Source organism: Symphalangus syndactylus, chromosome 18 (genome assembly GCF_028878055.3).
Source record: "Symphalangus syndactylus isolate Jambi chromosome 18, NHGRI_mSymSyn1-v2.1_pri, whole genome shotgun sequence".
NCBI classification, from domain to species: domain Eukaryota; kingdom Metazoa; phylum Chordata; class Mammalia; order Primates; family Hylobatidae; genus Symphalangus; species Symphalangus syndactylus.
This window is the reverse complement of record NC_072440.2, coordinates 12,712,209-12,731,358: the sequence shown is the minus strand read 5'-3', so window position 1 is coordinate 12,731,358 and position 19,150 is coordinate 12,712,209. Positions and strand designations below refer to the sequence as shown.

Here is a 19,150-nt window from a genome sequence, read left to right as displayed (position 1 = left end):
CTCCCTGAATGTTGGGGGAACCTGGAGCTGGGCACTGGGCAGGTGCCATGATGGGGTTGGCTGCAGAATGCTGGTGAGGAGGTGGGCTCTGGGCACACCCAGTGGCTTCTGAGACACACATGCACTCTGCCCTCCCTCGGATCCTGTGTGCCCTGGGAATGCCAGGTGGGGAGGGAGTGAGGTGGGGACACTCAGGCTTTGCGTGACCCATCAGAAAACGGAGTAAACTGTGATTTGCTCCCGGTCTAAGGCGTTATGAAAAGTGAGAATTTTTCAGGTATCTGTGGTTACATTTCAGTGCTAGAAAAGTGAAAAGAACTCATTTGTGTGAGAATGGGGTAAGGGGCCTCTTAGTTCTTTGAATGTGATGGTGATAAATAAAACTTCCCTTGAAATTTATCCTTTGATAAAGGAATCTCATTTTTAAACACCTTCCATTTATTATTTGAAAGGTTTGGAGCTCAGTGCCCAGGTCACTTTGTCCTGCTCTCTCGGTAGCCGCAAATGTCCCTTTAATACGTTCTATTCCTGCATGCTGCCTGTGGACACCTCGGCAGCGGTGGGGCTGCTTATGGATATGGAGGTGGAGCAGAAGTGGTTTGTAATGGGGAGTCACATTCCCAGGAAGCTCTGGTGTGGGCAGGTGCCCCAGAGATTGCTCAGGCACCTCGTTCTGGGCACTGAGGCCTATGCCAGGCGTGGGGGCCGGGGGCCGGGGGCCCAGAGCGACCTGACTCTTGCCGCTCCTGCTTCCCCTGCATCAGCGTGGCTGCTGGCATTTCTGTTCTTCCTATCCATGGAAGGGGCGCCTGTGGAGGAGCGGAGTTTTCCCTGCGTTTCGTCTGCAGCGGAGTTTCTGCGTGTTCTGCTGGATGCGTGTGGATCTGTGCCGTTGGTCTGTTCTGGGCGCAGATGCAAGCCCATCACATCTCATTTCTAGTTTTTGTCCTTGATTTGTTGTTTCAATGACATCAGTCGCTGCATGAAGAGTACAAGTGCCCCCATTTTAATGGAATCTGTGGAGACAGACATTGGCTAGACTGCTTTTAATTTAAGCCTCCTCTTCTTTGCCTGCTGTTCGGCTCGACTAACCTGCCTCTTGGAACCAGTCCGTCTGCCTGTCCCACTCTCCCCTGCTTGGGCTGACAACACACATTCATGTGAGTCAGTCACTGTTGGTGGCCGTTTAGTGAATGGCCACTTGGGCCACGTCGCTGAGCACCATGAGGCATTAAGGGCGTCAGGCTTGGGCTCTAAAGATGCGTGAGCCGGGACACCGGCTTGGTAGCACTCCCCCACCACCGTGTCTCCTGCTCACGGGTCGTCATCACCATGAGGAGTGGGTCCTGGTGGTGGGCGGAGCCCAGGCTGCTGAAAATGAAGGCGACTGGGATCCTGGGCGGGACGAGTGGAAACACGGGATCCTCAGGGCCCTCGCCTGTCACTCACATGTATCTGGAGGAATTCAATATGTGGCATATACTTAAGAAGCAGTTCTCCTTTCCTTCCCCTCATCCTCCTCCAGTCTTTGCCAGATGTTCCTGTCAGCATAGCACCCCCTGTGGGGTCCTGACAGCCCCTGTGCTCCTTGGAGTCAGTTACTCAGCAAGTCTCGTCCAGCCCCTGTAGCGTTGGAGGCTCTGGTGCAGGAGATAGTGAGCAAGGCCAACCATAGCCCCTCTTCACTCCCGCGCCTGCCAGCTGGCCTGGCGCCCACATCCAGTGCAGGGAGGGAGCACGGAGCCTGCGTTTGTTCACTTTCCGAGTGGCCTCCCAGTGTGCTGGGTGGAACGGGCAGTACCCCTCCAATGTCCAGTGGTCCCAGCACCTGCTCGTGTCTCCCACTCCCTCCCAGCCTGGTGGCTTCTGGATCAGGACATGAATACCCTCACACTTCAGCAAGCATCTGTGAAATGTCCACTGTGTGCTGTTACTTGAGTGGACAGTGATGAGCTAGACAAGGTCCTTCTTAGGGAACTCTTCTCTGATGAGATGGCAGATTGGGAGGAAAGACGGGAGCCGTTACTGTCTGTAGTTTCTGTGACAGGGAGCGTGAAGGACTGAGTTGAAGAGGTGTCCAGAGAAAGCTGTGCAGAGGTTGGGACGTTGGTGCTGAGTCTCGTATAGGTGTTTGGGGGCAGAGGAAGCAGTGCAGCTGTGCAGGGAGGGAGGATGGGGGCAGCAGAATCAGCAGTGGGGGGCTGTGGGTGGGCAGGGATAGTGGTATGGGGCATGTGGGATAGAGACGTTGTGGGCAGTGGTGTGAGCAGTGGGAGGTGTGCAGGGAAGGACGTGGTTTGGAAAGTGCTTTTCCCCGAAGGCATGCTAGGATGATCCATCCTGCCCATCCATCCCTCACTGGCTGACCCATTTAACCCTCCGTCCTTCCCCTCTCCTTTAACCCTCCATCCTTCGCCTCTCCCTTAACCCTCCATCCTCTCCTCTCCCTTAACCCTCCATCCTCCCCTCTCCCTTAACCCTCCATCGTCCCCTCTCCCTTAACCCTCCATCATCCCCTCTCCCTTAGCCCTCCATCCTCTCCTCTCCCTTAACCCTCCATCATCCCCTCTCCCTTAGCTCTCCATCCTCCCCTCTCCCTTGACCCTCCATCATCCCCTCTCCCTTAGCCCTCCATCCTCCCCTCTCCCTTAACCCTCCATCCTCTCCTCTCCCTTAACTCTCCATCCTCCCCTCTCCCTTAACCCTCCATCCTTCCCCTCTGCCTTGATCCATCCCCCCACCCACGTTTCAACCATCAGTGCCTCCATGCATCCATCCATCCATCCATCCATCCATCCACCCACCCACCCATTCATGGAAAACTTTTACTGGGTCTTGCTCTTTGGGCCTAGGGATGGAAAGGAATGGAAAGATTTCATGTCGTCACGAGCTCGCAGTCTCATGGGAGGAACAGCTGTGCAAACCACCAAGGCCACTAATGTGCTGCCCCCACCTCACACAACCTACAGGCCACCCAGTGGGCCCAGTGGAAGGGGCACTCAGCTGACCATCAGCCGGCGGTGGGAGGCTCTGAGATCAGGGTCACAGCTCAGACTCTCAGTGTCAGGATTCGCAGCTATACGGTGCGTCGGGAGGAGGGGCTCTATCCGGGGAAGCTCTGCGTCTTCAACCTCGCTGTAGCCTTGGGCCGCATCAGGGATTTCTTACTGTGGATGGGATGACTTGTTTATCTGAGTAATTTGTGCTGTTTTCACTGGGAATTTCTTATTTCTCTGTTTCCTTCTCCATTTAAAACAAGGGTCCCACCTGTTGGTATGGCACTGTCAACGAGAGCTTTCTTGTTCCTCTCCTGATTCTCTGCCATGCCTGGATTTCCAAGCTGGAGTCTGAGGGAATCCTTAGTCGTTTCCTCCTTGCCTTGCTGCAAAGGGGAGTGCAGTGGGGTCAGTGGCTTTCCTTCTGCCAAAACAAATGCAGTGAATGAATGTGGTGGACAGGCCCTAGGTGACTGCCATGGGTCATCACCTGCTTTGGTGTCATCCCGTCTCCTGGAGTTCAGATACAGTCTGAACTTAATTCTAATCCATGGAATGTGAGATCGTAGGATGTCAATCCCATAATTATATTATATAAGTTTCCCCCTTAGCAAGCAGGAGCTAGAGATTTCCCTTTGCTTCTGAAGTAAGGGGCTGGCCAGAGAAGTCCACGGCAGGGGCTTGTAGGCAGCCTCCAGCCCATAGCTGGCCCTGAGTGGGACACTCAGTCCTGTAGCTGCCAGGGAGTGAATCCTGCCTGCAACTTGAATGAACCAGGACACAGGTTCTTCCCCAGTCAGGCCTCCCAATGAGGAGGCAGGCCTGACGGCAACTTTGTGAAGCCCTGAGCAGGGAACCTAGCAGAACCCCACCTGTAGCCTGGAGCCCTGAGCAGGGAACCTGGCAGAACCCCACCTGGCCTGGAGCCCTGAGCAGGGAACCTAGCAGAATCTCACCTGTGCCTGGAGCTCTGAGCAGGGAACCTTGCAGAACCCCACCTGTTGCCTGGAGCCCTGAGCAGGGAACCTAGCAGAACCCCACCTGCCTCCTGGGCCCATAGAGACTGTGACCCATACAGACTCATAAATATATGTTGTTTTAAGCTGCTAAGTTTGTGGTAATTGGTTACAGAGCAACAGAAAACTAATAAAATGAACAAAGGACAAATAATCCCACAGAGTCCCCGTCTCCCTCCTGCTCCAGTGCTGGGGTTCAGGGCCTGCTCCTCTCACTTCGTTGCAGCTCTGACATTCCTGGGTCAGGAACTGCCGCCCGCTTGCCACCCCACCCACTGCTGGCAGGTGCTGCTGGTTGTGGCAGGTGTAGACAGGGCTGAGTGGCTTACAGTGAGGGTCTCAGAAGGGTCCCCCCACCCCTTCCCCTCTGCGAGCTGGGCATTTTCCCTCAAATAGAGAAAAGAATACAATCAGGATTAATAAAAAATCACAGCCCCACAGTACATTTAAACTTGCTTGGAGAAATGAGCACCGAATGTTGGACATTTTTCCTGTTTCCGGTCAACGTTGATGTTAATGATCTCCAAACAAAGACGCCTTCAGGTTTGGTGGCAGCCTGTACACCCAGTGCTCTAGTTCATGTCTTCAGGGAGCCAACTCACTCTGCTGCTTGAATCAACCAAAAGCTGGAAAAAAATATGTGAAACAATGGTTTTTAAGATACGGGACATAAGGCAGCCGGGCCATCCCTGGGAGGGAGGAAAAGTACAGGGTGAGCTCCGTGATTGCCTGAACGCATTGCCTGGAGGGAGTCTCTGGAGCATGGTGTGGGGAGGTGCCTGCGGGTCTCCCTGAGTTTAGACAGAGCAGGGAGTCTGGGGAAGCCACGGCATCTGGGGTTCTTAGGGCTGAGGCTGGGAGAGGAGAAAGCGACTCTGAGAGAACCAACGTTCTGGCGACAGAGCGAGGCTTCGTCTCAAAAACAACAACAACAACAACAACCACCACAACAACCACCACAACAAAAACACCAAAGTTCTGCATGGGTTCCTTTCAGGCGTTAAGCTGAATACTGATCAATACACGGATGTGAGGTTGGGGAAGAACCGCTTGAAATGATGAGAGCGAACAAGCCTCGGAGCCCTTACAGGGTGGAAATGGTGTCTGTTCTCCAAAGCCAGAACGGAAGCCTTTAGAAGTCCCCAGCATCAGGTAGGGAACCTAGAAGGGTTTTCCCTCAGTAGTGGTAGTATAGAAACCTAAACTAAATACTACTCTGATCCCAAAGCTTAAAAACAGGATCCCACACAATTAATCTGTTCCCAAATGACTTAATTGCATCCCAGCAAAAATTCAAAGATATTTATAGGAATACAAAAATACCAGGTGCCCAACAAGGTAAAAGTCACAATATCTAGCTTTCAAAGGCATTGTCAGGCATGCACAGAAATGGAAAAGATTGCAGATAATGAGAACAAAAGTCAATCAGAGCTGACCCAGAAATGGCACAGATGTTAGACTCATTAGTTAGGCAGAGTCATTAAAGCAGGTATTATAACTGTATTTCATATGTTAAAAATCTGGAGAAATAGATAAAGACATGGAAGTAGAGACATGGAAGATATAAAAATGATCCACATTGAACTTACAGAGAGGAAGTACCGTGTCTTAAATGAAAAGCATACTGTGTGGGATTATCAGCAGATTAGACTTTGTACAAGAAAAGATTCATGAACCTGCCAACACAGCAACAGAAACTATTCAAAATGAAAGAGAAAAAAATGAACAGAGTCAGTGAACTGTGGGACAATTTAAGTAGCTTTATATACGTGTAATCTGTGGTTCCCTAAAGGGAGGAAACAGAAAAAATATTGGAAGAAATAATACTCAGTTAAAAAAAAATTGTATGGAAGCTATAAACCTGTAGAATTGAGAATGTGAATGAATGCCAACCGAGCAGAAAACATGAAGAAAACCAGACCAAGGCACTTCATAATCCAATCGCCCAAAACTACTAATATAAAGAAAACATCAGAAGTGTCCAGAGGAGAAGAGACACCCTGCATTACAGAGGTAAGCGTGACAACAGCAGTCTCATTGGAAGCATCAAGCCCGGAGACAAGGGAGCAGCTTGTTTGGACTATTCAAAAACAGCAAACCAGAGAAACCCGTTAACCAGCAAAAGTATCTTTCAGAAACGGAGGTGAAATACGTGCTGTTTCAGACATATAAAAGCTAAAGGAATTCGTCACCAGGAGACCGGGATACCTGCATGAAAAGCAATAGGTAAACTTGCGGGTGGAAGGAATATGGTCCTAGATGACCCTGTGGGCCTGCACAAAGATTGAGGAGTGCCCAAAGTGGCAACTCTAGGAATGCATTGAAATGCTTTTTCTTGTTAGTGAAATATCTTCAGAAACAACCAGATGGTTAAGGCAGAAACAATAACAGTGTCCCGTGGGTTTTCTAACACACGCCACAGTGTGGTGAAGATGGCAGGAGCTCAGGCGCTGGCAGAGAGAGGTGGAAGGACATTGTGGTGAGGCCCTCACGCCGTGCTGCCTGGGAAGCCGGGTAACTGTATCTGGAGGGAAACTGTGGTAAGGCAAGGACACAGACCATCAGCCTTACAGTCACCACTAACATAACCAGACAGAGCTATGGCTAATAAGCTAACACAGGAGACAAAGTAGATCATATAAAATACTCAATTAATATAAAAGAAGGCCAAAAGAAGGAAAAGTGGAACAAAGAACAGATGGGACAGTTGGGCCACACTAATAGTAGTATGACAGGTTCTAACTCAGCCATGTCAGTAGGTGTGTTCAATGCAAATGATCTAGACACTTCAATTAAAAGGCAGATCTTGTCAGATTGGATTAAAATCAACACCCAACTGTGTCCTTCACACAAGGAAGGGTGTGGGAGAGGAGAAAGCAACTCCGAGAGAACCAAAGCTCTGCAGGGGTTCCTTTCAGGTACTAAGCTGAATATCGTTTCCATACTTTAGGGCATGGTAGCTCAAACCCATAGTCCCAGCACTTTGGGAGACTGACACAGGAGGATTACTTGAGCCTGGGAGTTTGGGACCAGCCTGGGCAACATAGCGAAACCCCATCTCTTAAAAAAAATTAGCTGGGCATAGTGTAGTGGCAGATGTGTGCCTGTGGGCCTAGCCACGCGGGAGGCTGAGGTGGGAGGATTGCTCGGGCCCAGGGAGTCAAGGCTGCAGTGAGCCGTGATCACTCTGCAGCCTGGGTGAAAGAGCAACACCCTGTCCCGTGTCTCAAAAGAAAAAAAAGAAAAAAGCCCACAAATATGAAGACGCAAATAGTTTAAAAGTAAAATGGTGGGAAAAGATATTTCATGCTAACACCAATCTAAAGAAAACGGTAATGTCTGTATTAATGGCAAACAGAAGATTTCAGAATAGAGAATATTATCAAGTATCGAGAGGATCATTTCATATGATAGAGTGGGCTAGTTAATCAATTGGACATAATTTTAAGTGTTTATGCATCTAATAAGACTATCAAAATATACAGCAAAATCAGATAAAAATGCAACAAGAAATGGACAGCGACACAGTCACAGAAGGATCTCCTCTTTTCAGTAAGTGATAGAACAAGTAGAAAGTCGGGATATAAGAAGCTTGAAAACACTGTCAACAAACTTGACTTAATTGATTTTTGTGGAAAATTCCAAGAGCGTACATTCTTTTTAGTTTTGCACATTGAACATTTACCAAGATAGACCATATTTTGGGGCATTAAAGTTTCAATAAATCTTAAGGGATTCAAGAAATATGAAGTATTTCTTGTGTTCTCTGACCACCATGGAATTAAATTAGCAATCATTAGCAAGATACCTGGGAAATCCTCAAATATTTCTAAATGAATTAACACACTTTTAAGTAACCCATGGATCATAGAAGGAACAAAAGGGAAATGAGAAGGTATTTTGAAGTGAATGACAATAAAATCCAACACTTCAAAGTTTGTGGGATGCAAAAGAGCAGTACTTAGAAACGTATAGTACTTTCCTTAGAGGGAAACCTGTAGCACTAAGCAGTACTTAGGAGGGCAACGTATAGTATTGAGTGTGTGAGAAGAGGCTGTATTTACAGGGAAACATATAGTACTGAGTGTGTGAGAAGAGGCTGTGCTTAGAGGGAAACGTACAGTACTGAGCATGAGAAGAGGCTGTGCTTAGAGGGAAGCATATAGTATAGAGTGTGTGGCAAGATGGCCATGCTTAGAGGGAATCATATAGTACTGAGTGTGTGAGATGAGGCTGTGCTTAGAGGGAATCATATAGTACTGAGTGTGTGAGAAGAGGCCGTGCTTAGAGGGAATCATATAGTACTGAGTGTGTGAGAAGATGGCAGTGCTTAGAGGGAAACATACAGTGTTGTAGAGAAGTGCAGACGGGCATCCATCATGAACATAAATGTAAGGATCCTGAACAGATTTTAGTAAATCAAATCCAACAATACACATCCCAATGATGTAGGGTTTATCCTAGAATGTGAGGTTGATTTTCAGTGAATGTAATTCATTATTATTAACATATTTAAAAAGAAGAATAAACTGATAAAAATCACGTCTATATATGCAGAAAAAGCATTTGACACAATCCAGTATCCACTCCCAGTGAAAACTCTCAGTAAACAAGAATAGAAAGGAACTTTTGAAGCTGGATAAACAGCATGTTCGATGTTTAAACCATAGCTGACATAATAGGAAAGGGAGGGTGTCAATGGAAAGCTTTCCCCCCAAATCAGAAACCTGGAACAGTGTTCCTTCTTTCCACTTCTGTCCGGTATGTATACTGGAGATTCTGGTGGCAGAAAGACAAAAACGTACATTCATTTATTCGTACATACATACAAACGTAAGTGGCATCCAGACCAAAAAGGAAGAAGTAAAACTCTCTGCTTTTGCAGACAACATGATCATCTTTTTTGAAAGTCTGATGGCATTTACAAAAAAGCTACTAGAAAGAATAAGAGTTTAGCAAGGGTTCAGGATACAAGATCTACATACAAAAATAAATTTTGTTTTTGTATATTAAGAGTGAGAAATGTGAAATGTTTAGGAAAAACACTATGATAAAATATGTAATAGGCCTGCACACTGAAAACTACAAAACAATGCTGAGAGAAATTAAAGATGACCTAATCATGTTCACAGATTAGAAGACTCAAGAGTATTAAATGTCACCTCTCACCAAAGTGATCATACATTCTACTCAATTGCAATCAAGATCCCCCATGCTCTTCTATAGAAATTGACAAGCTGATTTTGAAATTCGTATGGAAATACAAACTCCCTAGAATGGCTAAAACAACACAGAAAAAGATGAACAAAGTTGAAAGACTTTGTTCACTTTTTTCTTTTTTTTTTTTTTTTGTTCACATTAGCTGATTTCAAGAATTATAAAGCTTCAGTAATCAAGACAGCAGGTTGTTGCCATTGAGATAGACAAAGAGATCAATGGAATAGAAGAGAGTGCCGAGAAATGAAACTGTGCATATGTGCAATTATTTCCGAAAAGGTACAAAAGAAATTCAGTGGCAAAGCATATATTTGTTATGCATATAATCGTTATATATGTGAGCAAATGAAGAAGTTCCAATTGGAAATTCACATCAGAGGAAGGAGTTTGAATTCATATTTTGTGCCATGTTAAAAAGTTACCTCAAAATGAATCAGAGACCTATGTTTCGTTTTGTTTTTTAAATTTATGTTTTTTTAACTTTTTATTTCTATAGATTTTGGGGGAACAGGTGGTATTTGGTGACATGAGTAAGTTCTTTAGTGGTGATTGGTGAGATTTTGGTGTACCCATCTCCCGAGCAGTATATACTGAACCCAGTTCGTGGTCTTTTATCCCTCACCCCCTTCCCTTTTCCCCTGAGTCCCCAAAGTCCACTGTCTTATTCTTATGCCTTTGAATCCTCATGGCTTAGCCTGGTTGGGTGGGAGACTAGTCTTCTAAGTGCAGTTAACTCAGAGACCTATGTTTGAAACCTAAAGTTATAAAACTTCTGCAGGGAAACACAGAGCGTCTTTGTGTGACCCTAAGCTAGGCAAGCAAGATTTCTTGGAATAATGGCCAAACCCTCAAACATTAAAGACAATTTGGACACATAAATTGGACTTTACCAAAATTAGAATCTGTTCTTCAGATGATACTATTAATATAATAAAAAGACAAGCTAAAGACTGGGCGAGGCTGCCAGAAGTGCGGGTTGCGACCGAGCCTGGGGCCAGGCCTGCCTTCTGGACTCTCCCTGTCTTGTCCAGCCCACTTCTCTTCCCTGGGCAGCCTTGAACTGCGGGTTCCCTGGCCATGGAGCGCAGTCTGGGCCCCTGGAGCTTCAGGCACCCAGGGAAGTGGCTCTGTCATCTGCATTTTTAAAGGAAGTAAATCAGATTTGTTGTTGCCTTCTCATATGAAAACGACCCTGTTTTGGAGGGGTTTGCTGAGTAGTAGCTCACGAGCACATCTGTGAAGTGAAAATGATTTAATACCTTGTTGCTTCAGTTCCATGTAGCTCTAGAAGTTGTATTTTAGATTATGTTACTGTCAAAAAAAAATAGACCTCAGTACCTCTCTAGAGATGAAAAGATTGCGTTCTGTGGTGTCAGATAAACACCATTTCTTTACAACCTGCCAGGAGGCTTTATTTCATTCTGTGCTCATGTTTGCTGAGATTCTGAGAGTGAGTGGTCGCGTTCCTGTCCCTCGGTCCCTGTCCTCACGGCCCAGGAATGAATCTGGTGTGACGTCTTCCGTCTTGCCTGCCTGTGCATACTTAGCTGTGTCTTGGGTCTGACCTGTCTTCAGCCCCACCCTTGTGTTGAGCGTGTGAGAAGACAGCAGTTGTGTGGCACGACCTTGACATTAAATGAACGGTGGAGAAGTTATCTTGAGGGAATGTGTTTGCAGTTTGGCCTCTGCCTTGCAGTCTGGTTGGCTCTCAGCCCTCAGGGCCATTTAGTGGTGGTGGGAGCATTCTGTTTGTCCCCAAATGTGGGACACCACCGCACGATCCTGACGCTAACGTCTCAGAGTTGGTGTCAGACTCTACGAGCTAAAGGCTCAGTCCTTAACAAGAGCACCCTCACTTCAGACGCCAGCCGCACCTCAGTGGTCCCCAGGCCACCTGCACCTCTGCCCAGCTGGCTGTAAATTCAGTGGTGTCCATGACTTGCTCAGGTTGGATTTTTCATTAGAATGGCTCATGGGACTCAAGAAAGCCAGTGATTATGATTCCAGTTTTATGTACAGGTTAGGGGGACCAGCCAAATGTGAAGAATCATGGGACGAAATCTGCAAGAGTCCCGGGGATGCAAAGCTTCCATACCCCTCCCCATGGGGCCCGGGGACACAGCGCTTCCATACCCCTCCCTATGGGGCCCGGGGACACAGCGCTTCCATACCCCTCCTCATGGGGCCCGGGGACGCAGCGCTTCCATACCCCTCCCCATGGGGCCCGGGGACACAGCGCTTCCATACCCCTCCCCATGGGGCCAGGGGATTCAGAGCCTCCATACCCCTCCCCATGGGGCCCAGGGACACAGCGCCTCCATACCCCTCCCCATGGGGCCCAGGGACACAGCGCTTCCATACCCCTCCCAGTGGGGCCAGGGCGCTAACTCTCCTGCCATAGCCATGTGTTCGCCAACAAGAAAGCCCCTCAGAGCCTGGTGACCGGGGTTGCTATTGTGGTTCATTACATAGGGCGGATGACTGAACCGGGGCCGTCTGATGAAGCTCAGTGCCAAAGCTCCCTCTTCTTCCCTCCCTTCCCTATACCCAGGCTCACCTGACTCTACAACTGGAGGCCTTAATGTGCTCTCTGGTGTCCAGCCCAGACTCGGCTGCTGCCTGAAGGAGAAGACCTGCTAGCAGCCTGGATTTTGGCCAAGGCTCCTGGCTGCCATTCTGGGGCGGGGATGGCGGGAGCCCTGCCTGTTTGCCTGCAGGGATTTGCTCAGCGAGTGTCCCGTGCCGGGAAAGTGGCGTTGTGGGTCCATGATTCTGCTGCTCTTCCTTGAGCCCCATCTCTCTCCCCTGTTCCCTTCCAGCTCAGGCGCGCTGTCCCATCGGAGGCCTTGGTGAGCGGCCACAGGGCTCTGTCTTGAGCCGTCAGCCCCAGACTGCTTCCCCCAGAGTGGCCTGGGCCGGGGCTGCTGCTCGTCCTTGGTCTCAACCCTTCCCACCTTCTGCCCACCCTTAGCAGTGAGTGGCTCTTGGTGTTCTGGCTGGTGAGCGTGACTGGACCCTGCTTGTTGGGGACCTGGCTTTTCTAGCTGTCAGCGACATAAACCAACCCATGCAAATGAGAAAGGAGGTGGGCTCAGAGTGGGGGGCCTCTTGGTTCGGAGGGGCCCTGCTCACTGTCAGTGGCTCTTGCTTTTGTTCTTTTTTATCTTTTTAACTGATTGGAGAATTGAAATCTTCCCCCAGAATCAAAGCCTATTCATGGCTGTCCCAGCCAAAGCGTGATGTATTTGTGTCTGTTCTCGGCTTTGTGCGGGGGGTTGAAAGGTTTTCTTTGTCAGGTGTCTAAGTGTAAGCTGTTATGCTGCTCTTCGGGCGATAAATCTGAGTAGTGTCTGGTCCTGCATAAACAGTATGTTTTTTATGCCAAGTCAATGGGATACATGTTTTTTCCTTTTTAGCATAAATCCTGGGACACAATGTGTTTGCATAATTTATTTTTATTTTTAATCAAGAAGACAAGATGTTTCAGCAGAATTTTCAGTCTGTGGATCTGCTGTTTAAAGTGCTGAGAAAAGTGTTCAACAAATATTGTGGTTGTTTCTCCAGCTTGCCAATGTGACACATCTCTTCCTGGTGACTTTACAACAACACTGCCTTGCCCTGCCACATAAGGGCTTTATGAAAAAACCTTTTCAGCCTGAAATATGACAATAATTACACCTGCCTGCTCATTCATTGTATGTATACTCTTATTTCCAGTGAAATGAAAATTTCAAATTCAGAATTATTGCCAACCAAATTACCTTTATCAGTGAAAGAGCATCTGCTCGCAATTACTTATAAAATAAGAAAAATGAATCCTTTCGGCATGTACATTTGCAGCTTTGATGTGTATAAACTGGAAGTAATGCCTGGAGTTTAGCAGCCCATCCTTCACCGTGCCTAGACGGGAGGAGGCTTTCCCACTGGGGTTGCACGTCCGGGGGTGTGAGGCCCTGGCTGGCTGCGCCCGCACCCTTCATGGCCTGCTGCCAGAGAAGCCACGGAATCGTGTTAAGTGACCACTTCCGTGTGAAGAAGGACACTCCACGGTGCCTTCTGGATGGATGTCCCATGGGCTCCAGAATCAAGCCGGCTTAGCCAGGCTGTGTTGGGTGACCCAGCGGAGCACTCGCCATGGAGTCCATTGCTGTGGCCACTGTGGTCTCGTGCTGTGCCTGCCATCACCTCTGGGTGGGCATGGGTTTTGCCTTTTCGCTCCTTTCAGGAGTTCAAGGTCCTGTGTCAGGCAGAAAGCCAGGCACTCAGGACACAGAGAGCTTGTAATTCGGGTGCAGTGCACAGCTTGGAGCCTGAAGGCTGGATTGCCATGTCTGTTTCCTACAGGCTGCTGAGCCCCCGGCGGGCAGAAACAGGCCTTGTCTTCCCTGTAGCTTTGCTTTCAGAGGCAACCCTGGGAAGTGGAGGCCCCTGGTCAATCTTTCCTTAAGGAACCAATGAATGAGGAGCCTCTTGCCCTGGAACGGCCTTGCCTGTGTCCTTGTGAGGTTAACACTGTGTCCGGTTTTCTGGTTAGTTCCTTGTGACCGAGTGCTCTTGCAGATGTACTGGGCTTTGCCCTGAGGAGGGTGGGTGGCTCTGCCCAGGGCGCAGGTGCCCAGAGACGCAAGGGTGGGTCCATGCTCAGCTCTGGTGGTGTGGGGTCGTTTCAAGGGGACAGAGGGGGGCCAGTCCTCAGGCCCATCTTGGCTCACCTGCCTCCTTGCGTGCACCTTTGGACAGGTCCCCTCACCTGCCTCACCTCACAGGTGAGGGGCCAGGGTCAGGGTGTGAGGTGTGTGCCCCCCTTCAGGAGCTGTGCAGTGGGAGTTGGGTGCAGGTCAGCTGGCCGTTGCACTCTGGCTGGAACGGGCTCCTCTTCCTGAAGTCAGCATCCCTCAGGGAGGGGCTGAGGGCTTGGTGGCCTCTGTGCTTTCCGCCCCTAAGTCCCTGCAAGTGGGGCAGGAAGGGTTAATTTGTACTCTGTTTAGTTACCACAATGACAGATGTTCCAGAAATCTTAATATGTGTTTACATTTTCAAGTCTGTTTCTTGCCAGTTTGTGTTGGAAAGATGTCACCTGCCTCCCAGGCCCGTGGTAGAGTTGTCTGTTTCGCCAGGTGGGGACATGCCGAGCCCCGGCACAGGTGGGCTGCTGCTGCTCTAGGCAGGTCACGGACCAGCCGTTGAGCCACGGCTCCTCTTCTGCGTTTGAGTCTGCGGTGCGCACCTTCCCCAGCAGTCACCTCATCCGCATCCATGGCAGAGGCCGCCCTGGGCGCCAGGCTGCCCCGTTAACAAATGTGTGCCCCGCACACATCACGTGTGGTGGGCCATGGCCTGCCTTGGTCCCGGTCTCTGTTTCCAGACAAAGTCCCTGCCCTCGAGGAAGTCACAGTCCAGAGGATAAGACCCTGTGGCAAGTCCCACCCACACCGAGTCCCCCAGGTGGGTCCAGGGCCTGGCCCTGTGAGTGCTTGGTTGAGAGGCCTCATCACACACTGGGCTTGGTTCTCACTGCATTCGTGCCTGGAGCGAGAGGAGAGAGGGAGTGGCTGCGAACACACACCCAAAGGGAAGAACGCCCAGGCTCTGTAGCCCTGTCTAAAGCTCGCCTGAAGCCTCCTGTGTAAAATGTGGGCGAAGCACTCATGTCCTGATGATTAGCCTGTGACTGTCCCACTGCTGCCTTGGTACACTGGGGCCCTGCCCTGGCAGCATTTGGAGAACCTTCAGAGCAGTGGCCAGACAGGGATGCGCAGTGTGGCTGTGTGTCCCAGGAGGCCCCAGGCTGCTGACTTCAGCTCATCTCCACAGCAGAGCTTCATTCAGCCAGTGCAAGGCGGCACCCACTTGCTGCAGCCCAGATGTCCACCCAGAGCTGTGGGCTGGGAGTGGCCAGTGAAACCAGGTGCCACCTGTCAGGCCAGGCACCTGCCCTGGAGCGTTCCTTTCACACTGCCGTCCCAGGCCTCCCTGTGTGGCCCCTCCTTCCTCAGGCACTCTGTTTCAGGCAGTGATTTTCCTCCGGAGCTGTCGCTGTTGTGCTGGCTGCTCTTCCCCAAGTAGCCAACTGCTCCTTCATGGAAGCTCATTCTTCTTTTTTCTGTGCAAAAGAGGCTTGTTGAGTAAATTGGAGTCATTTTCTAAACAGCTGGTTTTAAGTGTTTATCAGACTTGAATTCCACATGTCAGTGCGCTGGGGGCAGCAGAGTCTGGTAGCAGCTTGGGTGGACTTCGTCCTCCAAGGGGCACAGGCAGAGGTCAGGCCTGGATGGTGGAGCCCCCTCAGGGCTTCGTAGAACTTCTCTCAGTTTAGTTTTGTAGCTGCAGATTAACTTCAGGTTCGAAATGATTCTGTAAGTTATTTGAAAAGAATGCCATGTTCTAGGATGTGGCTGGAAAACTCCTCGCTATTGCTGTGTTGAGAAATAGAAGTAGAGGAGGAGGACGGCCAGGCTGGGAATGTGTCCGTCTTCCAGTTACCTGTTTGCTGTCTGTACTCATTCGTTCATCACAGTCACCTGACAGACACTCATGGATGCTCAGTTGTGTGTACTGGGGGCCGGGGAAACTCAGGCGACAGAGACCTGGACCCACACCTGACCAGCTCACACCCCAGGGTGGGCAGGCGCCCTGAGAACTTATGCCCCTTTCGTGATAAATGCTTCCATAGAGGTGTGTATAGAACCAAGAAGAGGGGAAGGCTCACAGTGTGGGGTGTTTCTGGAAGCATCTAGGAGTTTTGACGTCTGGGTAGCCTTGAACTGGGCAAAGACAGGTGCCCTGGTAGAAGGCTGCCGTGAGGGTGAGCCCGGGGCGTGGGGAAGCCTGCGTGGTGGCGTGGGTGTTGTTGGTCACCTGGTGCGACCGCAGGAGGCATGGCATTGCAGGGGAGGGCAGCGGTGAAGGCTGAGGAGGGAGTGGGGGTCTGGTGCCTTTCTTAGGCACTCTAACTTCATTCTGGGGGCCAGTGTCTCTTCATCTGTGGGCCATTTGTGGGGAGAATGGCTCCAGTCTCATCTGTGGGCCATTTGTGAGACACCTCCTGGCACCCCCTTTGGTCTGTCTGTCCCCCGAGGGATGAGCAGCCGTGAGATTAAATTCTATGCGGGCTGCGGCCTCAGGGGCCCCCCGGCAGCACCATTTTGTTCTCTCCACTTGCCACGCTGCCCTTATAAGAGACTGTGGGAACCATTTCTTGGTAGTGAAATTAGTTTTATTTTAAAAATCAATGTCTTTAATAAAGCGCCAGTGGATTAGAAGGAAGCTGCTAAGTGAACAACACGCCGGCGCTGCCTCTGGACCTGCACTGCAGCCCTCCCCTCCCTCGGCGTGGAGCTCCTGGAGCGGGTGTCCTGCTTGAGCCACTGGGACCTGTCCTTCCTGTCTCTGTGAGCCTGTGTGGTGCCTCGTCCTTGTGTGACCTGCCCTCTGAGGCGTTCCCAGTGCAGAGATGTCACTGGCACGTCAGCATCTTCTCGAGAGTCTCTGACATCCCACCTGGAAGAGCCTGATTGAGAGAGTCGAGATGAGAATCTGTATTTAACAGCTCCCGTGGTGATGAGGATGAAGAGGAGGGGGAGGAAGATGAAGACACGATGTTGTCCTGCCCCGTTTGGGAATCCCTGAGGTCACTGCCAAGCCCACTGCACGCTGGCGTCAGGCTCTCCTTGCTCCGCAAGCGGGCCCGTGCGTTCCCTGTCCCCCGGCTGTCTCTGGGCCTGGCTCCTCAAACATTTCTAGGCCAACACCTTTCAGAAGTGCTGCAAGGCAGGGGAGGCAATCCCTGGCCTACGTGCTGGGGACTTTGGACAATGGAGTTCGAACAGGCCCAGTGCAAAGATGAAATTTCATTGAAATTGCAATTTTATCCTAACAACTCATGACGATAATTGACTTTATGGCATATTATGCATTGATTTTGGTTTTAATACACAAATAACATTTTCAGTCGCTCAGAGTAAACTGTCCTTGCTGCTCGCCTGTGACCCTCTTTGCTTGCAACCGACTCTGGCACTGATGCATCAGGCTTGCTGAGTCATGAGGCACCAGCATTCCCAGCCACTCATCCACCCAAATGTTCCACCTCTGAAGCTCTCATGGGGGCAGGGGAGACAGGTGGGCTTGCTAATGAAGAAGTGTGGGCATCAGTGGCCGTGTGTGTGGTGTGCGTCAGACCTCTTCATAAAGCAAAAAGCTGACCAACCCCCTGCTGTAGCAACTCAGTATCTGAAGTGAACAGATGCCATCTGGAGGAGCCGCCCTGCAGGCTGCTCTGCTGCCAGGGACCCCCACCCCCACCTGCCTCTGGGGCCTGCCTGGCCTGCTTGTACCTGTTCTCTGCAGGCCTGGAGCCCTTGGTGCTCAAGTTTGTTACTGCAGAGGCAGTGCACGGTGGTGGGTGTGTGGGTGCCTCTGGGTCCAGGCAGCCTCCTGGAGGGCATTCCTGTGGGTCGTGGGCAAGGCCGTCCAGCCTCCCTGGTGACTTCCTCCCAAGCTGGCCCCTGGGGCTCAGAGGGGAGCCGTTGCTGTTCTGCTCCCCCTAGTTCTGCAGTTTCCACAATTAATTATTCACTGTCGTGTTGGAATGGAGCATGTATTGCTGCATCTACCCCACAGTGTGAACCAGGGCCTCATCCTGCAGGCGTCCCCTCGCACCCAGCCCTACAGGAGCCCCGCCCCAGCATGTTTGCTCTGGTCAGCTGAGGACAGCAGTGGTTTAGGGGAGGAGGGCGACAGTGAGGGCAGAGACAATGAAGGGACCACCTCCCGCCACAGCAGGGTCCTATCATGGGACCAGGGCTGCCCATGCTTTTCCAGGGCCAGCTTAGTGGAGCCTGCTTGGAAGCCAGCCCCTGTCCTTAGATGAGGGCAGCTCCCGGTCCTGCGGCCCTGAAGTCCAGGCCGGCACTCGCATGTCCTGGCAGAGCTCCTGGTCCGTCAGGTGGAGGGCATTGCAGGATGGACCCTCCTGTTCCGCTTCCTCCTGCTTCTCGCTTGTTGCTGAAATATTGCAAGTTACCAGGGACTTAAGTAAAACAAACCAGTAAACAGAACACTAGCTTTTCTCTGGTATTTGTTTATTTGCCATTTCTAGAACTTTCTTTGAGGGAATGGAGATCCCTGTGAAGTGTTTCAGAGTCACTTCTCAGGGCAAGCCAGGGTTAGGTAAGCGTGGAGAGAAGGGAGGTGTAACTTGGAAGCAGGGTAAGGAAGTGAGCTTCAGAAAGAAGGCTCTCAGCAGCCCTCAGGTGCACCCGCGTTTTAAAAACCAAGGATCCACTATCCGGCTCAATTGGGCAATAATTAGTAATGATTATTTGTTTTTATAAAACCACCCATTCTTCTAGGCCCTTTAGCATAGGACCTCATGGGCAGAATGTTGGAAAGAGGAGCATAGGCACCATGATCGCTGGGATTTTGCCTCCAGGAGTGACACCGCCAGGACTCAGCAGCGGGTGAGGCAGGGAGCACAGGGTCGGAGCTGAGGCTGCAAAGCTGCTGCCCACCACAGCTTGATGAGAGGGGAGCGCATGTGGCTGGTGTGAGTGTGTGCTTCTGGGAGTGACGCTTGGTAAAGCCTGGCTCTTTCCAGAGGCCCAGCTGTCTTTGGGGTGTCCCCATCCTGGAATCGAGGGGTGTCCTCCACCTGGCCTGCAGGCCTTCTGTCCCACTTGCCCACTCAACAGTTGGGTCCAGGTATAGGTGGAGCGTTCCCTGGACAAGATTGGGCCCCTCCTGAGGAGGTGGCAAGCTCATCTCCTCTCTCTGAGCCCCTCCTGGGACACCAGTGTGGGTCTGTGGAGCTTCTGTGGGGCGGGGAAAGAGCGCCTGTCTGTGGAGCCCCACGGTGTGGGTGTCGACTCAAGCCCCCCATCTTCCTAGGTGTTAGGGCGTGAAGCGCCCAGACGTGGCCGTGAT

General features: G+C 50.6%; 1 protein-coding gene across 16 annotated transcripts in view; it reads left to right on the top strand.

Moving 5' to 3' along the window:
• TBC1D22A (TBC1 domain family member 22A) overlaps window positions 1-19,150 on the top strand; it is a 403,669-nt gene that overhangs the window by 253,753 nt on the left and 130,766 nt on the right. The gene's annotated exons all lie outside the window — the stretch shown is intronic.